The 15,915-nt window shown below is 32.5% G+C and overlaps 1 pseudogene; it reads right to left on the bottom strand.

Annotated features, from left to right (window-relative positions):
• Nucleotides 1-1,693: 1,693 nt before the first annotated feature.
• On the bottom strand, nt 1,694-3,745 carry LOC147389126 (putative cyclin-A3-1 pseudogene; annotated as a pseudogene).
• Nucleotides 3,746-15,915: the final 12,170 nt, after the last annotated feature.

The raw sequence follows: 15,915 nt of genomic DNA, 5'->3' as shown, positions 1-15,915 counted from the left end.
CTTACTTTTTTAAGTGTTTTTAGGCTTTATGGGTGTCTTTTATGTTGAAAATTGGGGTTTGGGGTTAGATATTGACATGGGAATCTAGATTTAGAGTTTTAGAAAAATTTTCGAAAGTATTTAACCTTTGTTTTCTAAGGTTTCTCTTGAACTACGAAATTAGGTGGTAGAGTTTCATTTTTAAAGAGCTTTGTTGATAAGATTAGGGTTTGATTATGTTTCTTTTAGATAAGGTATATCTCTAACTAATCTGTTAAGTGATTTAAATAAGAATTTAATTAGTTTTATTTAAATTTTGATTTTTTTGACTTACGTAGAATGAGTTTTTTAAATTTTGGAAAACCTTCCGATGGAGGGTTCTTTATTAAATATCCGGTAGGCCCCACTTAAATAAATGGACACCCACTTGAAATTTGGCCCATAGGCTTCATTAATTGAATTTATTTGTCTAAAATTTTAATTTACTTTATTAAGATTTTACTTTACATTAATTAATATTTTAATTATTAGTTTTAGAGTTTTGAATTTTAGAGTTGAAAAATTATCGTTTTGACCTCAAAGAGGATTTTTGAGTTTGAATGTCGTTTTTTGACATTTTTGAATGTTTTGGAGTAAATTTTTCGTAAGGAATTCATGTGAATATTGGTTTGTGTCACTTATGGGTTTTTAACGTGAAATAATTGTGGACCCTATGAGGGGCATTTTCATAATTTTATCAAATTTTGTGAACATTGGCAAAACAGATTATTTAGTTTTAGTTTATTGTTTTATGTCTTTAAAAGGATTTTCCTAAGCATAATGTAACCTCTAGGGATGTTTTGATGTCAGGGGTATTTTGGTAATTTGATCATTTTTGATGAATTTTCTCGTAAAACTTCTTTTAATCTTAACATGATGATTTCTATATGTTGTGTAATATTTTCTTAACGTAGCGTGGTTTCTAAAGTTTGTTTGCTTAAAATATCTCATCCGAGCTTCAGAAATACATATAATAACAAATAAAAAACTTTAGAATATTCATCCATCATTGAGAACCGTCGCAATCGAGTTAACGAGTTGATCAATCAAGCAAGTGCAAAAATAACGTGTCTACAATACCATAGAGGTACGTGATTGGAGTTGTAATTTTCATTAATGACGTCGCATCCCACGAAGAGATTGGGCCACACACTAGTACCACGTTGGCTATAAGGGATATGCAAGTGTGCAATGCATTGTAAATTAGACGTGATAGTAGTGTGTGCAAATAGGGTGGGGTGTGCCCAAGACGTTTTTTCGGATAAATGGGCATATGGGCCATATCACATCACCTAAGTATGGATATCAAATAAATATTGATCATAAAACATAAAAGAATGCATAACATCAAGATTAAGATCAATACACGCACATCAAAAATATATATCAATTAAGATCATGACATATTAGATAGGCAATCAATTAGGATAGTGCAAAAGAGAAAAAGATGATCAATCAATCAAGATAAAATATAACAAATACTTCTTTTTTTTTCTTATATATATGCATTTTTTTATAGCATAGACCCAAAATTTTGAAAATGGACGACTATCAAAATTTAAAATTCAAATTCAAAATAAATAAAATTCAAAATTTTTCTTTAAAAAAATTTGCGTTAATATCGAAGAAATCTATGTTTTTCCTCTTATCTCAACCGTCTGTTTGATGAAAAGCCTCATTTCCTACTCAATTGCAAGTCATGTATTGTAAGAACGCATTCCTTCCAATCAAAGGGTCTATAACTCGAGCTGTGTTGCAAGGTTAAATTCCAAGGATGCATCTTTGGTTGAATTGTAAATTTGGAAAGAAATATAACTGAAACAGCAACCATTAATGGTAAGAATCGAACACAAGCATAATCCAATATACTTAATTTTGCAAGGTAACAACCTAGGAATTCCAACTGCAAATTGGGGGATTTGCAATTATCTTGAGCAGTCCTAGTAACCCTCCTAAGAGAAGTTTTTATTGTGGGATTGCCCATCTCAAATTGTAGAAACCTAAGTACATCTGTGTCCATCTTTACTACCTCTTTCTTAGGGTAAATATTATCTGTTATATAAAATAAATCTTCTACATGAGGATAACTGGTCTATTCATACTTTGAGGCAATAAGCATGCAGGAAACGCCAAGAAGTTGGAGTCTCTGTCGATTAGAGCATTAGAAGAGGGATATCTATCAATGTAGGAGATAGTGAGGTAAAAAGTTGATCGTTGCAACTTGATGTGTAAATTGCAGAGATAGAGATTAAATTATGAACTTGGGTAAGTCGAATTCGTTCCACGGGGACAGTCGTGATTCACTTAAACTTTAAATTAAAAAACAAAACAGAGTTTAAAAATAGATTGGTTAAAAACAAAACAGGTCTGTAGCACCATAGAGATGAAACTTAATTTGTAAATGAATTTAAAGCAGGAAAAAGAGATTGAAGATATAAGAAAGGGGGCTTAGAGAGTTCAATTCAGCCTGTGCAAGTCAATCCATAATGTCGATTAATTCTAAGTATAACTCAATCTATATAGCAAGTCATTGCTCATGGATCGGAAGGTGGAACAATTTAAGCATTGAGTGTAACTAAAGATTATTCACAAAAATCCTGATTTAATTGAGATTGCCTAACTTATACTTCAATTCTTCACAGAGCATAGTCATTCTTGAACTTATCTAAGCAATGGCTATCAAAGCTGGAATTAGAAATATAAGTTAGGTGATCTACCCATAAAAGACTTTTCAGAATGATTAACATATAAAGCAAAAATATAGATTAAAACTACATTAGAGGGATAAACTTGCTTTGGCATTCTTGACCTCTTTAAGGAGAGTCTAGTCACTCATTGCAAGGTTCATAGTTACAGTAATAACAAAAAGGAAGAAGATAATAGATGAAGAAAATGATGTCAAATGAAGCTGCACTTTTGATTCATTTTTTAATGGGCTCTCAAGATAATTACAAAAAGAAAAAGGATTAATAGAGTACTCTTGATGCTTTCACTACAATCAAGAATCTCTCAAAAACTAAAAGAATTACAGAGAATTTTAGGAAGAAGAAGAGGGCTCAAGAGGGACCCCTTGTTCTAGGGACAACCCCTCAATTTATAACATTCGTGATCGGGTTGTCGGATCAGGTTTTTGCTTGATATGATTCGAAAGGACCATTCAGTTACAATGGCCGAACCATTTAGAAACTTCAATAGAAATCTTGAGGCAAGATTCCTTGAGGTCCTCGGGGAGCACTAGGGTGACACCGCCGCGTGGTGACGTGGCGAAGAATTTTTTCGAGATTTTGTTGGATGCTTTCTTTTTTGCTTGCACATTGTAACAACATTTGTTATATGATTTGTTGGTTTCCGAATGCACCTTATTTACCTGTAATTAGCAAGAAATTCTCATTAGCTTCATTAATTTGGAAATTTCATATATTTTGCTATTATTTATAAGAACTAACATTTATACTTGATAATATTCGTGGAATTACGATCCCAAAATCGAATTATTGGGACCTTATCAAGAGTGTTAGAAACAATTTTGTATTCTTTTGCAACCTCAATTAACCAATCCACAAGAACTCCCTGCATATTAACAGTGACATCTTTATGAATTTTCTTAATGTAGTTTGGTAATAGCCCCCTCTTCTCTTCCATTTCAATGGAGTGAAGATAGTCGAAAATATTCATAAGGCACACACATTTGTGGATCATCCGAATTCGATTCAATTTCTAGCTCCATTATTTTTTGACCCTTGTTCTTCGATCTAGTTTTGGGTTTTTGAGGTCCAGGATCATAAATTGGATTCGATTTAACATTCATAAAGTTCGTGAGCTCTCCCAATACAATTCACTTTTTAGTTGTTGAAGGATGTAGAGACTGCTCTCCAACAACTATAATAGTAGCGTCCCTCTTCTTCGTTACATGTGTGATTTGCACGTAGTTCTCCTGCTCACCCATTGTTGTTATACTTTTATGAGTTGGAGAAATAGAGAGAAGAAGAAGAAGTGGGCATAGAGAGTAGAGGGTTATTTTTATTTCTTTTTTAGAGCACACTTTTTCCTCGTCCTAATAACCACCATTCTATCCTCATTTTCATTATTTTTTGAAAATCTTGAATTGTTTTGGGTCACCTAAGGTGACATTCGAATGGATCATAAATTTTTAAAAAAAAAGGAAAATGCCCAAAACTATAAAACCAATCAAACAATCTACAACCATGTCAAAAAAATAAAAAATAAATAAAATGAAATAGAATAAAAAATTAGGTCAATTTTGCAATGCACTAATAATTGGGATTTTCAAGTTTGTTTCTCAAAATTATCCCCTGTGGAGTTGCCACTGAAAAAGCCTTTGATCTGTGGGTGCGGATTCGTTTTTTTTTTTTTGGAGTCGCCACCTAATTTTATGGTCTAGGAACCAAAGATGATTCTAAACATATAAGAAACACAAAACTATGAAGAGATTATGAGTACGAAGATTAGGTTATAGGATTGGAAGATGTTAGGCACCAATTATGTCCGACGAAAGTCAATCTCTACTCTTCTCAAAGATTTACATTGCAAAAATGACTTAAATTTATAATAAAGATAAGAAAAATTACCTTTATTTTTTTTTACATGGGTGATTACGACGATCGATTCCCTTAGAAACTAATGGTGAGCGTTCCTCGTGTGAATTTTGTCGATTTGTCTTTGTTTCTAGATTTGCTCCCGATATCTAAGATGAGACTTTTTTCTTCTAGATCTGAATATTTTTCTAGCTTTTTGAGGTGCTTTTTAAGGTATCTAGGTATTTTTAGGTTAAAAATTAGGGTTTGGGGCTTAGGTATTGACTTCGGAATCTAGATTTAGGATTTTAAAAAAAATTTAGAAAGTTTTTTACCTTTATTTTCTAGGATTTCTCAAGACCTGCGATATTAGGTGGTAGAATTCCCTTTTTATAGAGTTTTATTAATAACATTTCAATTAATTTTATTTGAATTTTAATTTTTTGACTTATGTAGAATGAATTTTTAAAATTTTGGAGAGCCCCCCCAATATAGGGCATTTTATTAAATTATTTTGAATTTTTTAGGACACCCTTGGTGGAGGATTATTTATTAAATATTAGGTGGGTTCTATTTGAATAAATGGGTCGTCACTTGAAATTTGGCTCATGGGCTTAAGTAATTGAATTTATATGTTCAATGATTTTAATTTGATTTATTAAGATTTTACTTTACATTAATTAATATTTTAATTATTAGTTTCAGATTTCTAAATTTTAGGATTGAAAAATTACCATTTTGCCCTCAAAGAGGACTTTTGAGTTGGGATGTCATTTTTTGACATTTTGAAATAATTCAAAATTAATTTTTCGTAAAGAATCCAATGAGAGTATTGATTTACTTTACTTATGGGTTTTTGATGTGAAATGATCGTGGACCATATGAGGGGTATTTTTGTAATTTTGTCAAATTTTGTGAAGATTTGCAAAAGAGTTTATTTGATTTTAGTTTATTGTTTATGTGTTCAAAATAATTTTCCTAAGCGTAATGTAGCCTTTAAGGATGTTCTGGTGTCAGGGGTATTTTGGTAATTTGATTTATTTTTTGATGATTTTTCTTTTAAAGCTTCTTTTAGTCTCAAAATGATGATTTCTATATTTTGAGTCATATTTTCTTAACGTAATGTGTGGTTTCTAAAGTTTGTTTCTATGAAATATCTCATCCGAGCTTTGAAAAATTATCTAATAACAAATTTTTTTTTAGAATATTCATTCATTATTAGGAACCGTTACAATCGAGTTGATGAGTTGATTAATTAGGCAAGTGCAAAAATGGGGTGTCTACAGGTTGTAATTAAAAAATTATTTGGCATAATACACTCATCTAGAGGGATCCCCTTCTTTATAATGGGAAAAATCTAATTTTAATGTTTGACTCTAGATCGTCCCAAAAGACTTGGTACTTGGCATCTCGGATTCTCCTCTCCTCAGATGACTAGTTGAGGCTTCGAGTCAAGGGGGAGAGTTTAATTGATCCTACTTCACGTTGAGAGTTGCCAATTGTTGTAGAATAACTTTCATTGTCTGACCCTGCTCACTTGTGGTCACTTTCAATGTGTTTAAATCAACCTCAAATTGTGCAACTCGAGCTTCTTCCATTCCCAAAACTTGCTTTGATACTAAACTGATAGGAACTTCTTGCAATTGAATGTGGTCTAAGAGACTATCAATTCCTATATGATTTTTACCCTTTTGAGTAATGGTGATTTGTGAAAAGAAAACAAAAGAAACAAGAAAAAAGATAGTCAAGAGTAGCTCTTTTTCAAAGGACAACCAAACCTCCAGATTCAAGAAGAATTTAGTTCAACAACTCCACAAGTTCCAACTTCATTAATTTCCACATTTAAATACATTAGAACCCACTAACCCACATTACTCAACTTCCTAGACTTCTCCACCACACCCTAAACTTAAAAAGCTAACAATTAGCAATTGACCCAACAACACAACAACAAAGTAAATAACTAAACACACACTTCATTACCATCTCTAAGTAACTAACAACACTATCTAAAATTTACACACATCAGTTGTTCATTTAATAAAGTATTAATCGATAGGTTGCATTGAGTACATAATGTAGTCGATTGAAAATTATATGGAATTATATGTTATAACATATGATAGATTGCATTCCAACGATATGAGGCATCTAATGATAATCTAGTCAGTTGTAAATTACATAATATATAATGTTCCTCAAATATTTCTTATTTAGTGTATGATAATTTGAAAGAACTAACAATTTTCCAAATAAATTTGATTACATGACCTACACATCAAATACTATCTAGTACCATTAGATTTAAAATAAGTGTAAACATATATGGTATACCTTGAATAAATGTCCATAAATCAGATGTTAAGCAAATTTTACTTAATAAATTTTCTAATAAATTTTTTATTTAAATATTTAATTACATCTCATTTCAATGTATTTCTAGGAATACTCTCAAACTCAGAAAAATAGTCCTTTTGAATAAATTCTTTAAAATTTAATTTTTCAACAACTAAAAATGGAATTTCTTCCATAATTTTTTTTTTTACAGTTGAGTGTCTTGCTCTCTCTTTAGAATACGTCCATGTGTTTACCATCTTGTACTATTAGATTTAAATATGTGTAACACAACGAATACAAAATGGTTTTTGTAATGCTTCATCATTAAATAAAATGTCTTTAAGTAGTTACAACAATTTCATTATTACTTGCATTATCAAATGTAATTATAAAAATTTTATCCAAAATTTCACATTCTTTTAAAACATTTTGCATAGCCTCAAAAATTACTAAGCCATTGTGTTTTGATTTTAAAAGAGAAAAATATATTATTCTTTTATTTATATTTAAATTATTATCTATAAAATATGTTGTAACACACATATATAATACACCTTGAATAGAAGTCCATAAATCAAATGCTAAGCAAATTTTACCCGATAAATTTTGTAATATATTTTTTATTTAATTATTTTAATTACAACTCGTTTCAATGTATTTCTAGGAATACTTTCAAAACTAGAAAAATAATCATTTTTAATAAATTCTTTAAAATTTGATTTTTCAACAATTAAAAATGGAATTTCTTCCAAATAACTTTTTACAGTTGAGCGTCGTCATACTCTTTCTTTAGAATATGTCCATGTGTTTACCTCACCTGTGGTTGATTGATTAAGCATAGTTTGACTAATATCGGGTTATTGTATTTTGGACATATTTTTAAAAAATATTTTGTCATTGTGCTAGTACCAATCGTGCTACTTGAAAAAGTAAAAATCCTTAGTAAAATGGTTGCATTTATATTTTTTAGTGTACTTTCACTTGGGTTTGCAACCTCAATTAAGGAAAAACATGGTCAAATCACATATTGAAATTGTACCTATGTGATTTTTGAGTTCAAAAATCACCGCTATGTGGATTTGAAGTCGTCACCATTCCTTTTTAAGAATAGGGCGTGAATGGGCACCCACAATATAGTTTTAGAAATTAATTTGTAGTAACTCTCGTACATATTAAGACATTAATTGAAGCTATGTGATTTTCAAGTTCGAAGATCGACACTATGTGGATTTAGAGTTGCTACTATTCTTTTTTTAGAAAATTGTGCGAATTTGCATTGGATAACATATTTTGAAATTTTGATTTTTTAAATGTTGTAGCAACTCTCATACTGATGAGGGACATTGATTTACCTAAGATCTAGGTAAGGGGGTCCGTTTAAAAAATAGGAAAGGTGTTAGGCATTTTATTTTCTCCACTTTAGGTGGTAACCTTATTATCAGTCATTTTTCGAAAATAAAAAAGAAAAAGGGAAAATTGAGAAATTTCGATTTTGTACCCTCGAGTGCAAGGGACTTTAATTTTAGCTTGGATCATGAGGGCTTCCAGGAAGGAACCCTATCCATGTCCATGCCTTGACACTAAATTTTTTGAAAATATGTGGACTTTGTTGGTTAAAGGCCCATTCTTCTAGAATGAGGAGGCCCAATTACCCTCAACCTCGGAAATAGTTTTGTGGTGGGTGCAAGGTGTGTAGGGAATTTTTAGAAAGATTTTGAAATGGTCTTCAATCCCTACCCTTTCGATTGAACCAAGGCCCAATCTATCGGTGTAGGGGAGGGTGTCCACTACATCCTAGGGTCAATTTAAACCAAAAATAAAAAAAAGGAGGAAGATAAAAGAGAGGAAATGGAAGGGATAAAAGGGGGGATTGTTATATTACATGATCCTCACCCTACCTTGTTTTTCTTCTTTGTCTTTTCTTCTTTGTTTTCTTGTGATGACTTTTGAAGCTTGATTTTTCTTTAGTATGAAGAAGTTTGGACTAGTGGATTTGAGGTTAAGGGTTTAGATGATAATGTAGGGACTTGAGTTTGGAGATTAATGAGGTAAAGGTTTAGGGATTTTGGATTAAGAGTTGAAAGGGTTCTTTAGAGGGATTGAGAGAATTCTTTTGAGGGTTGAGAGACAAAGAGATGAGAGAGAGAGATTTTTGAGGGGTTGAAGCTTGAAAGAGGAAGTTTAAATATGAGGACATTTTGTAAGAGAAGGGTAGGCTTTAACAAGTTTTTAAAATTTCATTTAAGGGTAGAATGGGGTAAAAATAAAAGTTAAGAGAAAATGACATGAGTTTCTTGACGATTTTGATTGAGATTTAAGGTTGACGTAGGGTAAATGGGGTGAATGAATCTTTTTGACCCATGTTTAGTGCTTTGACCTATATGGGTTGGGTTTTTCAACTCATACCTTTGTTGAGTGTGAGTCAAATCAAAGTGAAATGGGGTTGATTAAGGAAATAATGAATGTGAGGGGTTTGATTTTAGGAAAGCAAACATGAGCATAAGTCAGTTTTAGGTTGGTTAGGTGAGTTGATTAAGGAGATGGGGCATGGAGAATATGAAGATAGCTTGTCGAGTGATTTGAGGAGAGTGTGATGGGGTTAGGTGGTGGCAAGTGGCATGGTGTAGGGATGGTGATGATGAGATTGATTCTGGGGAGGTTGTTTGTGATAGTGACATGTGGCATAGGTGGTTGGATTTTTTTTTTTGGGTCCATGGGATTTGAGGCTCAAAACTTATGGATTTGAACCTTGGGGTTGGGTTAAAGTCGTGTGTTTTTTTAAGAAAGGTGATGAGAATGAACTTTGAATTAGTAAAGTTTTTTAGTGTACCTTGGTAAAAAAGGGTTAGATATTGGACTTGATGAATTTAGGTTTTGAGGGGTTTAGGTTAGAGGTTGGATTTGAATGAAGATAGGATTTAAAATTGGATTTGGGCTTGGGTTCAGTTGACATAAATGTTTGTGGTTTTTTAGAAAAAAACAAAAGATTTTTAAATGCTTCCATAGGTCAAGTTGGGCCTGAGGGCTTTTATTTTGAATAAAAACAAACCTTTTGAAAATTTGGATTTTTAGGCCCGTTGATAGATTTTTTTATATAAAAAATATGATTTTTTTATATAAAAAATAGGTCATTTTCAAGTGGGGCCCATTCAAATTGGGATGTCTACAGGAATGTTTTCATTTTTTAAAGAGCGATTTGGATTAGAGGATTCGGGTTCATTACTCGCTTCTTATCCAACAAAAGAATTAAAATCAATATCGTTTAGGGTCTAGGTAGGCATATCAATATTATTAAATGTGATGTGCGTAGGTCATGAGTTCGATACCCAGTATGAGCATTAATTCCTTAGAGGCCACCCGCGAGGGCGCACCCTCACTTACTGGTGCGTGTGATGTGTGAGCATTGCACGTGCCCTGAGACCGGTCCTTGGACAAGACCATGGTCTATGGATTGGGCAAAGCCTAGATATAGGCCTGGTCTGCTGTTTACAAGGAGACTCAGTTATAATATATATATATATATGTGTGTGTGTGTGTGTGTGTGTGTGTGGTGCTTGGAGGCCCTAAAGAGAGCCAACCATTTTTTCAATGTATGGCTCACCAAAATCAACCCATTACGAAACTTTTAACCCCATCAAAAATGGTTTACAGAAAATGAACGATCCACGGTTCTTTAACTTGTAAACTAGGGTTAAAAGTTTTGGAATGAGCTGATTTTTGGCAGGAATGATCTCTTTACCATAAAGATCATCATCACAAAAAATTAGCCCATTCCCAAAATTGTAACCCTATTTTGAAAAATGGAAACATTTGGAGGCTCTAAAGAGAGCTAAATATTGTGCCAATCATTTTTTCAATATATGGGTTAGAAGTTTTAGAATGGGTTGATTTTTTGTCAGGATAATCTATATGATGAGGAGATCATCCTCATGAAAAATCAGTCCATTATAAAATTTCTAACCCCATCAAAAGTGGTTTACAAAAATCAAACAGTCCATAATTCTCCAACTTGTAAACTTGGGTTAGAAGTTTCGGAATGAACTGATTTTTGGTAAGGATAATCTCTTCATCATAGTGATCATCCTCATAAAAAATCAGCCCATTTAAAAACTTCTAACCTATGTTTTGAAAAATATTTGACACAATGTTTAATTCTCTGTAGGGCCTCCGAACGCTTCCCATATATATAGGGTGGCGTTTGAAGGCCCTAAAGTGAGCCAAACATTTTTCAATGTATGGGTTAGAAGTTTTAGAATGGGCTGATTTTTTCTGAGGATGATCTCTATAATGAGGAGATCATCCTCACGAAAAACCAGCACATTCCTAAACTTCTAACCCCATCAAAAGTGATTTACAAAAATTGAACGATCCATGATTCTTCAACTTGTAAACTAGGTTATAGGTTTTGGAATGAGCTGATTTTTGGTGAGGATAATCTCTTCACCGTAGAGATCATCCTCACAAAAAACTAGTCCATTTTGAAGCTTCTAACCCATGTTTTGAAAAATGTTTGGCTCTATTTAGGGCCTCCGAACGCTCCCCATATATATATATAGGAATAAATTAAATAAAAATGAGAATAATCACACCTAGAATTTAGGAAATTTAAAATCCGATCGGTTGCCATGTGCCAATTTTATAGTCTTATATGTTAATTGGTTGATTTTTTATGGCCAAATATAGTAGAAGATAATCACCGACTTAATCCGATTCCCTGCTTCCACCTCCCAAGTCCTATTCGTATTATTTATTTGTCATCTTAGACCGCCCTGCAGATAGGGTTTCACATCCAACAATCTGATCATTCAAAAGTAGGGTCCACGTCCGTCTCCACATCCAAGTTCGTCGAGTGCGCGTAGCACCCGCAACAGTAGCTTATCAAAAGGAAATTTCGCAAAATATTCTTCACTTCTGAATTGGCAAGTACTTGATGAGGAGAATTTGCTGAAATTGAGACTAATTTGAGAGTATTTTGGTTAAATTGAGAGATTAAGTGGAATTGAAGGAATTTGAGAGTGTTTTGGTCATCAATCTGTTGTGGTGGGGGAGATTTTTGAATTTTTTTCGAAATTCGGATTTTTTTTTTTGATCGGATTCAATTTTGATTCATTTCAAGTTTTGAGGATTAGGCCTGAAATCGGACTGAATTTTTTTCGATTTCGATTCAGCTTGGGTCGATTTTGGTCCCATTTTTCTGTCCGATTTTTGGGTTTCAATTTTTTTGTACACCCGTAGATGAGACCCAATAATAAAAAGTAATATTTTAAAAAGATCAATTGGATCATTTGGTTTAATCGGTTTGACCAATGACCCGTTAGGATTTATGAAAGGATAGGTCCAAATTTTGGATGATTTTTAACACACCCCTCCATATTTTGATGAAAATTTTGAGATACCCTTATGTTTTGAAATTGATGACATACCCCCTTGACATAAGTTCTTATCTAACAAACTAATAAAAAATGATCAAACTTTGTAAGATTAATTGTTGAACCCACGTGGATTGCCATGTTGTAAAAACAATTAAATTCATGCCTAGACTGGATTTGAAACAAATAAAATAAAATAAAATAAAAAATATTGTTTCGACTTGTTCCATAATTTGAAAATGGACGGCCACTACACTCTTAAATTTCAAATTCAGATTTCAATAGTGAAAAATTATCTTTTCGTTTTTCTAAATTCTTAGAATCTTGTAATCTACATCCATTTGGCGTTCATCATATTTTTTAAAATTAAGTAACCTGATTTTGGAAAGAAATAAGAAGTACTTATTTAATATTTCATCGTTGGATCTGACTGGTTGGACCAATGTGGACCGATCCACTCAATCATATGGGTCAACCACCGATACGAGTTTTAAAATAATGATCCAATTTAGATAACATATATCCTATTTCATGACTAATATCTTCATCATGAACATATGTCCTCCCATCCTTTTGGAGCCATCAATTTATGAGAAAGATTCAAGCTACCCTTACTTAGTAAGATTTCAAATCTTGCTAATAGTCCTTGGGCCCATATGGATTACTACATTGGAAATCCAACAACATGGTCTTCTAGATTTCATGATAAAACTCTTATTCAAAATTTTTTTTTTTTCTTTCATTAAAAAACAAATATTTTTTGAGGTTGATCCACGGGTTCGATTCCCTTCTTGGGTTTTTTCTCATGATTTAACTGGGGGACCATGGCGGTGGGTTGCTGTGGTAGTCCTCCCTGAGATTAGTTGTGGTGCGCGCAAGCTGGCCCGGACACTCGGTTAGCAAAAAAAATATTATTATTATTATTTTAAGTTCTTACCATTTTATCCCCTACAACCCTATAGCGGATTATGCTTTTGGATGCTACATGGTGATGCAGTCAGGAAAATTTCCTTCGTATGAAAAGTGTTTTCTCCTCATTGATTGAATTATTGGCCTTCTTTGTCCATGTCTAAGCCTTTCAAATGAATTTTGTTTTATCACCTATTAGACCAATTGTTAATTTATTTTTGAATATATTATTATTATTATTATTATCATTTTGCCTATCCTAATGGTGTTACTCATCCATCTTAATAGATTCATCTCTATGACGACTCACAACCATGTTGTTTCTTTATCATCAATGCATTTGCAATCTTATAAATTTTTTTCATTAATTTGATCAAGTAAATGTAAACACTCGTAGCCACTATTACGTTATTTTCTGTAATTGAACGCTCTCGTAGAATATCCTTGATCTTTGCATATCAAACTGTTAGCAACCTAGTTCCTAACTTGCCCACTCAAACGAGAGAAAGGACGATCAACACACTAAGGATTGTGTAAAAACACGATTAAAAGAAATATTCACTTATTATGTTAATGATGGAATTGCATCTATATATAAATAAAGAGTCCTATTCCTAATATTCCTAACAACTTACTAATTCCACTCTTACTAAAATACTAATCAATCAATAATTCTATTTATACCAACGAAATCAATAATTAACCTATGCCTAAAATCTTAATTAATAAAAAACTAATATAATAATGTAGAGTCCTAACAATGCCCTCCTCTAAAAATCAACCATGTCCTCATGACGGAAAAGTAACTTCAATTGGGACATTTTTATCATCCACTTCATCTTGTCTTTCTAATAATATATTTGTATCTTCTTGCATCGATGACCTGGAGTATAACGTTCATCACAATTATAACACAATCCTTTGGTGTGTGTTCAATCGTCGGTAACCAATCTCGACATTCGTCGATTTGCATGTCGAAGTCGTAATAGATTATCTTCTTGTCGTTGAGCCAACATTATTGCCTCTTGTAATGTTAAAGATTGAAACATCAACACCTCTTGCCCAATCTCGTCTGGAAGACCTTGATGAAGGATCCCATCAAGCCTCCATCTGTCCAACCATCAATTCGATTGGAAAGTTGTTTAAACTCTTTTTGGTAATTTTATATAGATCCAGAACCTTGTTGAAGCTTTGCCAACATTCTATCAAGATTAATCAGTTAATCCAAAATGAATCAACATAGCTTTTGCCATTCTTTCCCACGTAAGATTTGAGTTTGTACAACTATACCATTGAAACCAATTTGCCGCAACTCCCTTCATATGGAAAAGGAGGAAAGGAAAGTCTTATTGTTTTTGACAGTTTGATGGTAATAGAAAAATTGCTCTCCTTTATATATAAATTCTAATGGATTATTCCCATCAAAACAAGGGAAATCTATTCGAGCAAAGCGTGGCAGCACTTTTCCTTCAATTTGATCTTTATGAGGTATCTGAACTGTTTGATTATCATGCTTATCAACCTGATCTCATATCATTGAGTTTCCATCAACGACCTCAATGGCTTGTACTTGAGGATTCGGTAAGGGGGGTGGTTGTTGAACTGCTAGATTGACACTAGGGTAACTTGTATAATTTTACTAACATTCGGTAAGGTAACTTGTATAATTTCTCCATAGCCTGCTAGATTGACACTAAGGTAACTTGTATAGTGGCAATTGCTTCTTCTAAATGGTCAATGCTTTCCTCCATCCATAAGACTCATCTTTGTTGACTTCTTCCTTGTTGGCATGCCCAAAACATTGCTCTGTTGATACCAATTGTTAGGAACCTAGTTCCTAACATGCCCCCTCAAATGAGAGAAAGGATGATCTCGAGTGCTCAACATACCAAGGATTGTGTAAAAACATGATTAAAATAAATATTCACTTATTATTTTAATGGTGGAATTACATCTATATATAAATAAAGAGTCATATTCCTAACAACTTACTAATTCCACTTTTACTAAAATACTAATCAATTAATAATTCTACTTTTACTAAAATACCAACGAAATCAATAATTAACCTATGCCTAAAATCTTAATTAATAAAAAAACTAATCTAATAACATCCCAACACAAACATCCTTTTTATTCATAGAAAAAGTCTAACATTTTTTCTTTCGAATTATAAAGGGTAATTTAATAATACCCTCTACGAAATAAGTGAAATCAAGGCCACCCTTGCAAAATGCAAGATGAGTTCTATCCCTCTACATTTTCCTTGACTCAGTCAAATCGTTACCAACATTTGTTTAATTGGCAGCCTATTGTTTGGATACCGAAACTAAATAATATAATCTAATCTAAACCATTGGATTAAAAGAAACATCTTAACTTCATCTTCTTTAAGAAGATAAAGATGAAGTTAGGGTTTTACCATTATCTCACTTATTCCTGTTAAGGTCTGTATTGGTTATTGTTGGATTGTTTTTTTTTAGAGTGTTAGGAGTTCCATTCTCAAGACCTATTGCTTTGAAACCCTACCATTAACATCTTTGTATTCGATTTTGATTTTGGATCATCAAGTTAAAGATCATATTTAGTACCATGAGTAGATGTTTGAACTCTCAGGTGAGTCTTATTTTAAAACAATTTTGACCACAAGACTTGAGTTTATGTGTAAAAAATTAAGCAAAAAAACATGTCCGTGTTCCTTACGAAAGGGGAGGGGGGCAAGATGATATTAGAATCGTTATAATTTG

The sequence above is a fragment of the Akebia trifoliata genome, chromosome 12, assembly GCF_017979445.1.
Source record: "Akebia trifoliata isolate Shusen 1 chromosome 12, ASM1797944v1, whole genome shotgun sequence".
Classification (NCBI taxonomy): domain Eukaryota; kingdom Viridiplantae; phylum Streptophyta; class Magnoliopsida; order Ranunculales; family Lardizabalaceae; genus Akebia; species Akebia trifoliata.
The sequence above is the reverse complement of the archived record's forward strand: the minus strand, read 5'-3'. Positions and strand labels throughout refer to the sequence as shown.